General features: G+C 35.5%; 1 pseudogene; it reads right to left on the reverse strand.

Moving 5' to 3' along the window:
- Window positions 1-12,380: 12,380 nt before the first annotated feature.
- Window positions 12,381-13,399, reverse strand: LOC142607366 (L10-interacting MYB domain-containing protein-like; annotated as a pseudogene).
- Between the last annotated feature and the right edge of the window lie 553 nt (window positions 13,400-13,952).

The raw sequence follows: 13,952 nt of genomic DNA on the forward strand, positions 1-13,952 counted from the left end.
GGAGACAACCCAGGGAAGTTCATTCTTTTTCTTCTTCTTATTTTCACATTTATATTTTTTCCTTTTCTTTGCATTTTACCATACATTGGGGACAATGTAAGTTTTAAGTGTGGGGGAGGGGATTTTGGTTGTGTTTTAATTTTTTATTTTTGAAAAAAAAAATAATTTTGTATTTTTTTTAAAAAAAAATTGCTCTTTGTTTTTGTGGTTTTCAAAGATTTTTGGTTGTGTATGTCATGAGCAAGATTCAATTAAGCTTGAAAAATTCATAACATGATTGAATAAGTGATCTTCCAGCTTAGAATTAATTGGTCTAGTTATTTTCCTTGAGAATGGTAATGACTAAATTTAGTAAACAAAAGCTGGTGAGATTTTGAGCCTTTAGATTGACACATCCATATCAATCTCATTATTCTTTCATGTGAGATATTCTTCCATGGATTTGGTTCTCTAGAACTTGCCTTGAATCTTCTCGAGGTCATATTGACACATGCATGCATGAACATGATTAAGGCCCTCTTTGTTATAAGCTACATAAGCCAAATAGCCTACCTTGCAATTAATTTTTCCCTTTGTTGAACCCCTTTAAGCTTTATTGTTTTTTTTCCTCTATTGTGAACCCACGTTACAAGCTTTAAACCCGAAAAATAATACCTTTACCCAAGCCATAGAGCTAGTGGAGCATTGTTCAGCATTATGATAAGTATGGGTGTGCAAGAAATAAGTGTGGGGGTGTCTGGATTTGTGGTATGGCTGTGACTGGTAAAATGGAACATGTCTTCATTCTCAATTTGTGAGTTCCATTGTTGATTTATTTTGGTAAAGAAAAAAAAAGAAGAAAAAAAAGAAAAAGAAAGTGACGAAGGAAATTGCTTTTAATATTACAAACTGTCCATGTTCATAATTCCTCCTAAAATTCCAAGAAAGTGGTCTATTTATATATGATATATACAAAGGTGGAAGCTGCTGAATGGAGTGATTGGTTTTACGTGTCTTATATATTCGAGCTTGAGTTGATTCATTTTTTCTCCACTAGTTTCGATGGCTTTTGAGCTACATTCCCCAATATTTCCCTCCTTGATCCTAAACCCCGTTACTACCTTTGAAAAGTCCTTATGATTTGTGTTATGCATGTGATCCCAGTGGTGGAGAATGAGAAGCTATGCAAGCCTATGGTAGATCATTTCCATTGGAATAAATTTGAGCGAAACACATATCATTCAAACACATGATAGTCGAGTGTTTATTTTTGTGAGGGTCTACATATTTAGTTTACTCCATCTTCAAGTGAAAATTCTTACTAGGTAATTGTCAGCTGTTTAAGAATGTTTGTTCATAATATGTAATGAGTTTTGAAGAACTTCGTTGTTCTTTGCTGATGGTGTTGCAACGTTGGTGTTTTTGGGAAAGTGAATTTAAGCTTTGCCCGAGGACAAGCAAAAGTTAAGTGTGGGGGAATTTGATGAGAATGCAAAATATCATATTTTTCTCCCTTTTGTTTAGTCTTTTATACTCATTTGGTGCCTAAATGTACTCATTATTCTTATATTTTTATTTATGATGCAAATGGAGGCATTAAGTGCAAAACAAAGCTAATCGGGTGATTCTAGACAACTTTGACATCGCTTCGTAATCTGGGCATAACTCTCTCATCAGAGCTCCGATTGAGATATTTCAAGATGCGATGCAATTCCAAGACAAAGCTCTACAACTTTCATGTTTAGAGTTTTGAAATTGGGCTTGAAGTTGTTGCACCTGCATTGCTGACGTTCTGGAACATTCCTTAGCCTGCAATTCTAATACTTGGATTTGATGCAGTTTATTTTCGGAAGCTTCCAGATTTGATGCACGAAAATTCCAGTTGAAAAACACCACTTTCCTAGTTATATTAGGACTTTGTTTTATTTTTAATATTTTTCCTTAATTATTCAGATTTGGATATTATTATTTAGAATATTTTTAGGAGATTTTCTAGGCTTGGGAATGGGGGAATTAACGTGTAAAAGAGGGGAGGAGAAATTAGATTGGACACACACACCTCTCTCTCCCCTCTTCTCTAATTTTCTCCTTCGAGTTTTTGTCATGGCCTTGCATGGCTTAAACTTTTATACTTGGTCAAAGAAAATGGAAGCCTCGGAACCAATAAAACTATGAGATCTAATTTGATTTTACTGTTCAATTTTATGCTTTGAGTATCAAATGTTCTTTTGTGCCTATTTTCATTATTGTCTCGTTTAATTACTAGGAGGCCTACTGGTTTATTATTCGTTGCAATTTACTGCTAAGTTAGATATCAAATCCGTAATTGTTTGATCCCTCTAATTTGTGCAGCAACTAAGATTTAATGATTTTCCGCGTCAAAAATTATTAGATCTTAGTAAGAACGCTCGACTAAATTAAATGCAACTACTTGTGCTTGTCTTGTTTAGCTTCATCGATCTCTCTAATTCTTAAGGCTGCTACTAGATTAAACCTTTAGCGCTTGCCTTGGGTTGTTTAGTAGTTAGGGTTAATTAGATTGCTTGTTTTCTAATTAGCTATGACTAAGGAGAAATAGAAAAATAGTTCCAACGGTGAATATTCAAAGTTTGAATTGATATATACTTACATTGATGATCAGTTGTAAAATTTGATGGTGGATGTTCACTTAGACCAAGGTTTGTTCTTTTGATTGAATTCGATACTTTAATTTGAATTGTTCCTTAGTTGTTTTTCATAAAATTGTTTTCATTATACTCAAACCCCCCCTCCTTGTTCACGTAGCATAAAACTAGGCTAGATACTCTCTGTGGGAACGATCCTTACTCGCACTACTACATATATTTTTAGGAGTATAGGTTTTATTTTTGGTTGCCTGCAACAGCACACCAATTGCCCATATTGAAGAGTGGCTCCCTTCCTGAACTTAAGCCTCTTAAGGAAGTAAGCACAGCAAACTAACCGCTTATTTTTTTTTTAATTAATCAAGCATTAACATTACTTCTTCTTCTTATTTTACCATTATCACTAACATATTTCTGCCGTACTCATATAATTGTGTTTTCCTTACTAAGAAAATGGTTAAATCATTGTCTTTGGTTAGCAGCCAATATACTCCTCTTATTTTATTTTATTATGCCCTCCTGCTATAACTTTATTGTGACAGCATCTTCTGCCGTGGGCATATGACTAAGATCTCAGCAAAAGGGGGTTCTAGCTTGCGCACAAGCTGGCTTGAGGTGAGTTTCAGTCAAGCCAGTCTCGACTTTCCTTCCCCAGAACTACTGGGCCACAACACGCCAAGAAGCAGTCTAGCCCAAAAGTATAGAAAGGCCCACCACATTTAAATTGGCGACTCCACTGGATAGTTGGGAAAAAGGCATGGAAGGTAGATAAGGCACTCGTAAGTTATGCCCCCGAGATCAATGACGACATGGAACATGTGTGTAGTGCCCTTGTAGGTAGAGTCAAGGTCAGCAATGCCCCACCAGCACCAGCCCAACCAAGCGAAAGGTGTCAATGGAGCAAGGGCTAGACCTTAGCAAGAACAAAGGGTTCCTACTGACAATGCCAACTTTTTCATCAAGGTGCTGCAGTCTGTGCAGCATTCCCAACTGTAGATAATAGAAGAAATTCGACAAATGAAGGCGAACAAGACAAAAGAAAAAGGAAGCCAACATGACCCAAAGTGTGTGGCAGACAAGGAAGAGACCTTAGTGGGGGGTTATCCATAGAATGCGGAGCATCAGCATGGCCGAAGTTGCAGCACTTCTAGAATAAGAAAGGGCCAAGGTGCCAAAGGAAAGGTTTTACGGATGAAGGCCTCCTTACCCGCTGAGAATACTCAGCAAGCCATGTCCCATGAGGTATAAGCCATGAACGTTTGCGCAATACAATGGCAAAAGGGGAAGAACCATCGAACACGTGAGCAAGTTTATTGACACTCTCAGTCCCTACGTGGCAGAGGAGGACTTATATCTTCGGGAATTTTCCAAATCCCTATGTGACCGCGTGTATACTTGGTACACCGATTTGAAACTAGGGTCCATCCCGACATGGGATGACATGGTGGACATGTTTTGCACTAAACCCGCTCCCAAACCATAAGGGGAAGGGAGTAGCGGCAGTTGTCATTTGCACGGATCTAGAGGAAAATGAAGAGGAAAGACCAGCCCTGTCTACCGTAGCAATTACCACCTTGCAGAAGAGCTCTAGGTTCAAGAACCTATTTGATTAGTTGGAACTCACAGTAAATGAGCGGAGAATTGCCATGGAGATCCTCATAAGCATTGCCTCAGGGCCAAGAGTAAAGTGCTTGTCGGTGGAAACCAGAACTGGCAAAGCTCTCTTGTAGGACACAAACAAGATCACTTTTAGTGATGAAGATATGGAAGTGGGATATTCAGATCATAGAAGGCCCATCTACCTGGCAAATTCCATAAGCTAAATCCCATCAAAAGGGCCTTAGTTGATACAGGTGCTTCCGTAAACCTTATTTCGCTGGACATATTGCAAGCAGTAGGGATTTCAGAAAGAAAAATACAAGGGTGCCCAATGGTGGTGACAGGATTTGAGGGAAGAGGTGAATATACCATAGGCCATGTTAGGACATATGTGGAAATTTTTATGAACATATGTCATTTAGAATTGGCTAATCCTTTGACAAAACACACTTTACTTGTAATTGGGTAGATCTAGGATGGTTTAAGTCTTCAAGAAACATAGTGTTCAAGTCAAGAGTTAAAGCCATGCAAATCTGTTTAAGAATCAAGAGAAGAAGTGTTATATTTTAAAGCTCGACAGATTGTATCTATCAAGGTTTAAAAGGGAGCTTTAGCCTGATGCTCGACAGTAGCTCGATAGATAACCTGTCTATCGAGAATTACGAAAATCAGATTTTCAAATTTGTTTTTCATGCATATCCAAGCTAATTGTGTAGGGTTTCTTTTCTCACAACCCTAGACATATATAAGGATTATTTTAAGGGTAGTCAAAGGGATGCAACATGATGCAACTTGATGCAAAGTGATTATTCACTCAAATTGTGACCGGAGACAATTTGCCCTAGTTCATCTTTCTCTTGAAGAAGCTGCTGTGTTGTACACCATAGGGTTTTGTAACCAAGGAGCTTCTTGATCTTTATTGTGTGGATGTACTGAAGAACCAACATCTTTCTCAAGTTGGTGTGTTAGTCATGTACTGGGATTTGTGCAAAGGAGTAAGCCGTGTACTGGGATCCGCGCATCAATTGGTTAGTCACGTATTAGGAGCCATGCATTGAAAGGAGAAATTGTCACTGCATTACAAGTCCAATTGTGTATTAGTATAAGGGTTCAACTATAGCTTGATATAAGGTGCTGAGATTCTTTTACTTGTAACCGCTTGTCTAATACTATATATAAAAGTAGAAGCCTTTAAGGAGGTGTTGCCACGTTAGGAAAAAAGGCCATCTAAAATTTTGCCACGTTTAAGTTAAAAGCGATAAATTACATTGATTGATAATGCTACACCATTTAAAACCTCTCATTATAAATAAAAAAAATAACCGGTTTAAAACCCTCTCATTATAAATAAAAAAATAAACTAGTTAAAGCCCATCTACACCACGATAGAGAATTAGAGATAGAGATTAGAAACCATCTATGACCGTGAGACACAGAGATAGAAATCTGATAAGATGCATAGAGAGTTGGAAAAAGAGATCTGAAGGAGAGGCCTTTTCACTATTGTCAGACCGGTCTTCCTTCATCTTTGGGTTCCATAAAGTTGTCGGTAAGTTTTATATTCTTGAAAACTTGAGATGAGGCACGCCGAAGACCCTAACACATAGAGAGACCGAGAGCCAGAGCGAGAGATCCCAACAATGGCGACCCGTTTCAAGGAGAAAAGAGAGAGAGATCGAGAGAAAAGAGAATTCCCCCTTTCCTAACCATTCGACAATTCCCCCTCTCTCTTCAGTCTCATCACCATCCCTTGCCAAACTTAGACCACTGAAACTGGCACCAATAACCTAAAGGGAGAAAGACAGACATCTTAGGGTCGGCACTACCGTCAGCCTCCAACCACAAGGAAACTTTATTTCTTCTGCCGTCGCACCACCAGAGCTATTATTGGGTAGGTTCCTTTACTCTCTGTTGATTTATTTCGATTATAGATTCACTCTGCGATCTCGACTGCACTCTTCATTTATGTTTCTTTATTTATTTCTGGGTTTGTAGGTGGAAAGGCCAAGCCTTTGAGGCAACCCAAAGTCTAAGAAGAATGGGTACGGTTAGGTCTATTTTTCCCTTTATTGAAATCTCTTTCAATTTGTGTTTAAAAGTTTGTAGTTTTAATGGATTGGTACTTTGGGTATCTATCTACTGATTACAATAACTTCATTTCTTTTGCATATAAACTTTTCGGCTTTATTTAATATTTCAACTCAATCATGTTATGTATCAATTATTTACACTTTACAGAATCCTCATACGTACGGTTAATACTTTAATATTTTTTTTTCGTTGTACTTTTTATTTTTGCATCTATATTCTACCACAATTAGTTCTCTCTTTTATGTAAAAAGATGTGGCGGGTGAAGTTGAGGGCAAAGACAAAGGAAATGAAGACGTAGACAATTCATTGCAAAATAGGTATGTTCCTAAATTCTTGGTATATAATAATTCATAATGTATTATAATGAAACTTGAGTTCTTTTAGCAAAAATAGCATCAACAGACTGGTAATTGACTTAAAAATTGGCATGCATGATTTATGTTAGAAAAGCATTAGATTTAATAGATGACTTGGTCAATTAGGAATCACACCAAATCTCTAAGTGTTGCTACTCACACTAGGTGAATATTGAACATTATTCAAATTCTTTATTTATCTTTGTGTGTGTGTGTGTGTGTGTTACATTGATGTTTCAACATTTGTCAGCAGTGCTATATGCTTACAACAAAGTTAATTTTTGTGTTTGATTTTCTTAAAAGATATGTAACTATAAACCTCTATTCTTTTTTTTCTTTTTTCTTTTTCTATGAACTATAAACCACTATCATAAAAGTTCAGTGATTTGTCATTCATCACATTTATAAGTTCTGGAAGTATTTTATGTGTCTTGATAGTACTCCAACAAATGATAATTTAAGGATTACAAGGAATTTCATCATTAGCAAAACCTATATCATATTTTAGTTACTCACTAAAAAAGAAAAACATATTTAGTGGCTTTCTTGGTAGATTTCTATTGATCATTGTTTGTTCTAAGTTTACTATATGTTTTTACTATCGGATTGTATCTAAAACAACAATGACTTAAATCATAGTGCTAATATCTTTAAACCATTACATCTTTGTTGGGCTAATATTACATCTTTGTGGCATTCTAACTAATATTATGGTTTTGTATTTTCAGCCAAATCAACTTAGATAAATATTGACAAATGGCAGGTGGTAGTTATATAGTTGTCACAAATCACAAGAAATGTTGGTTGGGGTTAAAAATGTGTCTTTGTTTCATCCTATATGTATTAATCCGAAGGATAACACACTCTATCAAGTCTATGAAATTGTATATGTATTATTTTTGTGATCTTTTAAATTTATGAAATTCTATGTCTGGTATTTTCTGTTTTTGTTAGTACCATGGGTTAAAAATGTGACAAAATGAATGTATAGAATCTTTGAACATTTGGATTTCTATATTGAAACCATGCAGGTTTAATAAGCATTTAGAATTTACAAGAGATGTGAAATGAGTCGTCTTTTTTCTTTTTTTCCTTTATAGATAGTATAATACATTTGATTAATCATATTTTTCAGTTAGGCTGTAGCTGTTGCTTTGCAAATAGCTTTGTTTGCAGCATATATTTTTTGAAATTCATACATATATATTTTTTGTTTTGGTTGGAATCACTTACATTTTTCAAGTTAGAATGAATTTTGAGAATGACAAGGATGTGCAAATTCAACAGGCAATGTGGGAAGGACAACATGAACTTTCAACTAAGAAGACATATGCTAGGTACATGAAGCTTTTCTTTCTTCTAATTTCAATTGGGTATTTGTTTTTGTGCTCCTTATTTTGAATTATGGCAGGGCAATTGATGTTTGTCATGTTTCATTTGTTGTTGTTGTGTTTTTTTTTTTTTTTTTTTTTTTTTTAGTGTATGGATTTTTGCTGCCTAGAATGTTACTTTTATGTTGATGAAATATCTTAAAGTGCATATTGGGTTTTCACTATTGGATATTTTGTTGCACTTATCACTGCAAGGCTGAATAGAGTCTTGCTTGGTTGCATATACAAACATAGATGATTTTGGGCCTGCTTAGATAAGCTGTTTCAAAACGTGCATTTTGAAAACTCCATTTTAAAAACCACAAATAAGTGTTTGGTAAAAATGTGAAAATATGCGTTTTCTATTTTTAAAGCCATATTAAGCATTTGGATAAGCTGTTTTACAAATAGTTGTTTTGAGTGTAAATTCCAAAAAAGGACTTAACTATTTTTTGAAAAATATTAAAAATAACTCATCAAGAAAAAGATATTAAACTGATTAGGAAAATAAATATATTAAAATGTTAATTGCCAACAATATCAATAATAGACAATCCATTATAATAATAAAAAAGTTATTTTCCAAAAAATTAAAACCAAAACACCAAAATAGAAATAATAAAAATATTGTTTACAACCCGCAAATGGATCAAGCTATTTTGTCATGAACAAATTTCATCTCTTCATCTTGTACATTTTCAACATTTCCCTATCTGCTACTACCTTCTCCACTACTATTGCTTCTTGGTTTGTCCAAGCCATGTTCATCCCAATTGAATCCCTCATCTTCCCTATCATATTTTCTAATAAAATTATGCAAAACACAAGTAGCAACTATAATGTTTCTCTGGTGCTTAATGTCATAAGGTGGCATTTGTTTCAAAATTTTCCATTTATTCTTCCACTCTCCAAAAGTTCGCTCAATTGCACTTCTAAGTGATGAGTGAACATAATTAAACCTCTCTTCTATGTGATTCCCTCAACCAGCTCGTCTAAAATCTGAAAGATGATACCTCTGTCCCTTATAAGGTGGCAAATATCCTTTCCTTAAGGGGTATTCAGCATCAACTAAATAATATTTTCCTAGTAAAAGAAAAAAAAAATGTAAGATGTACATAAATAATATCCTTTATACATATTTAATATATAAAAATTTTATATACCTGGTGGTGGTTTCGGAAAGTTGACAGATTGTCGATGGATAGCATCTAAGAAAATACGTGTATCATGTGCTGCATCCTCCCATCCAGCCATAACAAATGTGAAAAGTAAATCAAAATCGCATGTTGCCATCACATTAAAAGATGTCATGCCCTTTCTATTATAATATGAAGCTTTCTTGTCGTCTCCAACAACAACTTGGATATGTGTACCGTCAATGGCACCAACGCAATCCTAAAATAGAATATAAAGTTTAGATACTTAGGAAATAATCCTAACAAATAGTAGAAACAAATTAGAATGTATGAAATGAATACCTGAAAGTGTGGCATGTACAACGGATTCTTCTATATATGTCTTGGAACTACACTAAATGTAGAGTCAGAAGGCTTGAAGATATCCATTGACATTATGTTAAGGCGTTTCAGAACTCTATGAAAATGTCTATGTATAGTCTCACCAGAATGTTGGAATCTTTCTTGAACCATCCTATAACAAGCTCCTTGTCCAAGTATCATTAAACATATACCTACTGACTCTTCTAGCCTAATATGCCTTGTGTGCTGAAGCTCATATGTATGTTGCAAAACATTACACAATTGAAGGAAAACATGTGGCTTCATTCTAAACATTTTGTTTCATTCCCCATCAAACAATCCATCAACCACATATAGCCAGTTTGTTCAGAATCTCTACAAGGTTGTTTATCAATATATTTCATATAATATGTCACTATAACATGACATCCAGCAACAACAAGATCATATAATTCCTCATCATCATATTCATCGTTTTCCACATCATAAGAATGATCTTCATCACTATTACCAATATAATCATTGTAATCCATAGGAATATCACCTACAATATTATAGCAATAAATTAGATAAATCACAATAAAGAAAATGAGTAAACATTTAAATGATAGGTACTGTAGTGTGACAGTGTGGATATTTGAAGATATTTGTAAAGGTATGCATGGGTGGATATTTGTAGATATTTGTAAATAGGCATTGTGACAATCGTAGGCTTGATATTTGTAAATAGGTGTAAGGGTGTGCACAGGTGGTGCGTATATTGCTGCAAGGGTGTGTGTGTGTAGGTGTGACAGTTGTGTGTGTAAGGGTGTGCAGGGGAGTATGCATGTGTGTGTGTGCACAGGTGGTGCTTATATTGCTGCGGAAGGGTGCGTGTGTGCCTGCATGAGGGATTGGACTATACTGCAGAATGGATTGTACTACTTCCGTTCTTTTAAATCTTGCCAAACATGAAAAATTACTGCAAACCCCATCAAGTACCCTTAAAGTAGGTGATAAACAAGAGCAGCATTGGTATGGAAAGCGTGAAACAAATCTAGACCCATGCTTGCGATGAGAAACTCCACCTAAATACAAAACCCATCTTAGCAACTAACCCGAAGAAATCTTAGCAACTAACACAAAGAAATTCCTCTTATCAATAGAACCACTAATTACTCATCAAAATAATATACATATGTCATATGTGGTTTTAAATTTGAGATCAAATTACCAATCCTTTTGTTGTTTCCAAATAGACCTTTATCAGTAATTAAGCATACTCTAGGGTACCATAAAGCATTACGTTTTCTTGAATGCTGCATCAGTCAGTAATAAAAAAAAATTATGCCAATGCATATTATACCATGCACACAACACAAGCCAAACAAGAACAAAAGAAGGCAAACAAACTCTACTTCCTCAATCCTCAGTGTTCCAGGTAAATACATCATAAGCAATATCTCTCAGTCACTAAGTTTAGATTATAAGTTCACAGCAACCACAAAAACAAAGTTCAAATTTTTTGAGAATTTTACCAACTTTCAACAGTTTTTAATTCATCAAAATTTACCAACTTAGGGTTCTACACACGATTCGAAAAGACACCTTACTGTGATTATAACAAGACTTTCCCATGTCATTTCTAACCTCAAATCCCATGTCAAGCAATTCTAAGCCATTCACAAAAAAAATAATATAACACATAGCAGTGACAGGATTGCCTTTTTTAAAAGCACATAACACCTGATGCACTTGATCTAGTACCTGATGCACCTGATGCAGACCCGATGCAGCACCTGATGCAGACCCGATGCAGACCCGATGCAGCTAGCTTCATGGAGCTAGCTTCTTAATATTAAACCTTTCCCATGTCATTTCTAACCTTAAATCCCATGTCAAGCAATTCCAAGCCATTCACAAAAAAAAAACTAATATAACACATAACAGTGACAAGATTGCCTTTTTTAAAAGCATATAACACCTGATGCACCTGATGCAACACCTAATGTAGACCCAATGCAGCACCTGATGCAAACCTGATGCAGCACCTGATGCAGACTCGATGCAGCACCTAATGAAGCACCTGATGCAGACTCGATGCAGCACCTGATGCAGACATGATGCAGCACCTAATGCAGCTAGCTTCATGGAGCTAGCTTCTTAACATTAACCTTATGTTGACTGTACTAGTCCATCTAATATCAGACAAGTACCGACGTCAGATCAAGGGTGTGAGATACCAACAGAATTCATCTATATCAGATAAGTACTGCTGTACTGGCATCATACTCAAGGCGCATACATGCAATAATTTTTCTTTTGATGGAACACATACATGTAATTAGATAAAAGTCAATATTATCAAAAAAAGATACAAGTCAATATGAAGAGTAGCTTATGATTTTAAAACATTGATTATACTATACATGCACTCCCCATCAACAAAAGTAGATCCAGTCATCCAAATCATTCAATTTTCAACAATAACTAACAAATGCACATTTGTATCTACTAATGCAACTAGCTTCATGGAGCTAGCTTCTTAACATTAAACCTTATAATTGGCTACAGCTTCATGCTTCCTTGCAATAGTAATGCAACAAATTCACTAATTACAGTAGCCTCTACACTACTTAATCAGTCCACAAAGATTCTAACACCCTAACAACCCAACAAGTTAAAACACCCTAACAATCACATTATTCAAAGGTTATAACAATAAAATATTAAACACATCTCTCTCTTCCATAAAACATTATTCAAAGGATAAAACATAAAAAAACCCTAAGTGCCAAAGTAGTGACCTCCCTAACAGCCACATTATTCAAAGGATAAAACAATAAAACATTAAACATCTCTCTTCCATAAAACATTATTCCTAGGATAAAACTTAAAACACCCTAAGTGCCAAAGTAGTGCCGTCCTAACAATCTTGCCTCCTCTTGCAAAGACTGAAGTTGTAAATGTGGTTCTTCCATCACGACAAACATCTCTCTCTTCTCTTGTTTCTAAAAAATACGTGTTGCCATGAGGTAGAGTTCGGAACCCTTCTCAATGCCATCTAAGGTGCACACGCATTCCATGACATTACGAATAGTACTACTTGGCTCCACTGAAAAAGCGAAGTTCCTTAACTCCATAACATCACAGATACGACTAAGCTGTTGTGTCAACTGTAATGCTGTTCCTCCTTTCTTCCCTTTGCTCTGTGTAGATGACGGTAAAACTCGCTTCTTTCCTTTCTTTTGTGTTGGGTCAGGTGGTTGTGTGAGGTTAGGAGTCTCATCTTCATGAACGTCATCATCATCATTTGGAGAAGATGAGTTAGCAGAAGTATCACCTAACCCCTCCTTAGGTGTCTCAAGATCATTAGGTAACACACCTGAAGTGGGGGCCCATGCTAAATCTCCTGTGACCGCAATGTCCTTAAACATAATATCTAATAAGTCAACATTCTCCAAACCTTTCTCTCGAAATTTTGCAGCTTCAGGAACCTCCTACAATTTTGAATATTGTCATTAATAACTCAAATAGCATGGTTTATCTAGTAATACAAAATATGTACAATGGGTTATACAAAACATACCATTACTTTCCTCTCCCACCACTCATCAGTTGCAGCTATTATTCCTTTGGCTGCATCCCATCCCAATCCAGTTTCACTTCCCTTCAACTTATTCCAAAGTACCCAATCTTTCTTCAAACTATCTCATTTATGCTTATACTTCGCCCTAGGATATTCATTTCCAGTTTTCTTTTCAAAAGTTGCTATAATATTTGCCCAACCCTTCTTACTAAAGTGGGTATTAGGTCGATTACCCTTAAATACCTCATCCACACAAGCTTCACAAAAGATAGTTGTTACTCTTGATGGCCATTGAGCTCTAACATTTGAGCTATTTTGTGATGGCTTACCCATCTAAAAAAACATAAGTTTGTTAATATTAATATTCAGCCAAATACAACAAGTTCTACAACCAAACCCATGTGAAAATTGAATAGTAGGAGTAATTTCATAACATTTCTACCACAAAAAACAAAAGCATAATTTAATGAATTTAGAAAGGGGGCCCCTCCCATTTTGGTAGCACTATGTGTAGATGAATGATGATTATGCTACATATGCATGAATAAAAACAAAAGAAGACACACTTGAAATGTCATATCCACTCCTTCCATCAAGGCAACTAAAAACAAACTTATGTGCCAACTATGATACACCATGTGGATTTGATTAGGCAATTATACAATCATACAATAACCTTATGGAAATCATACAAGCATAAATTAAGGATTAATACCCATAGAATGATAGAATACACACATATTTTCTTGGTACTTTCTCTCTTTCACAGATTTTCTTGGAAAAATTGAAGAATTGAAATTCTACTTGGTCAGTAAGACCAGGCAGCAGCTTGGACTGCATATCTGGGCACTTTCTCATGTTTATTAAACAAAAGCTCCCTAAGTTT

The sequence above is a fragment of the Castanea sativa genome, chromosome 8, assembly GCF_040712315.1.
Source record: "Castanea sativa cultivar Marrone di Chiusa Pesio chromosome 8, ASM4071231v1".
In the NCBI taxonomy this organism is placed as follows: domain Eukaryota; kingdom Viridiplantae; phylum Streptophyta; class Magnoliopsida; order Fagales; family Fagaceae; genus Castanea; species Castanea sativa.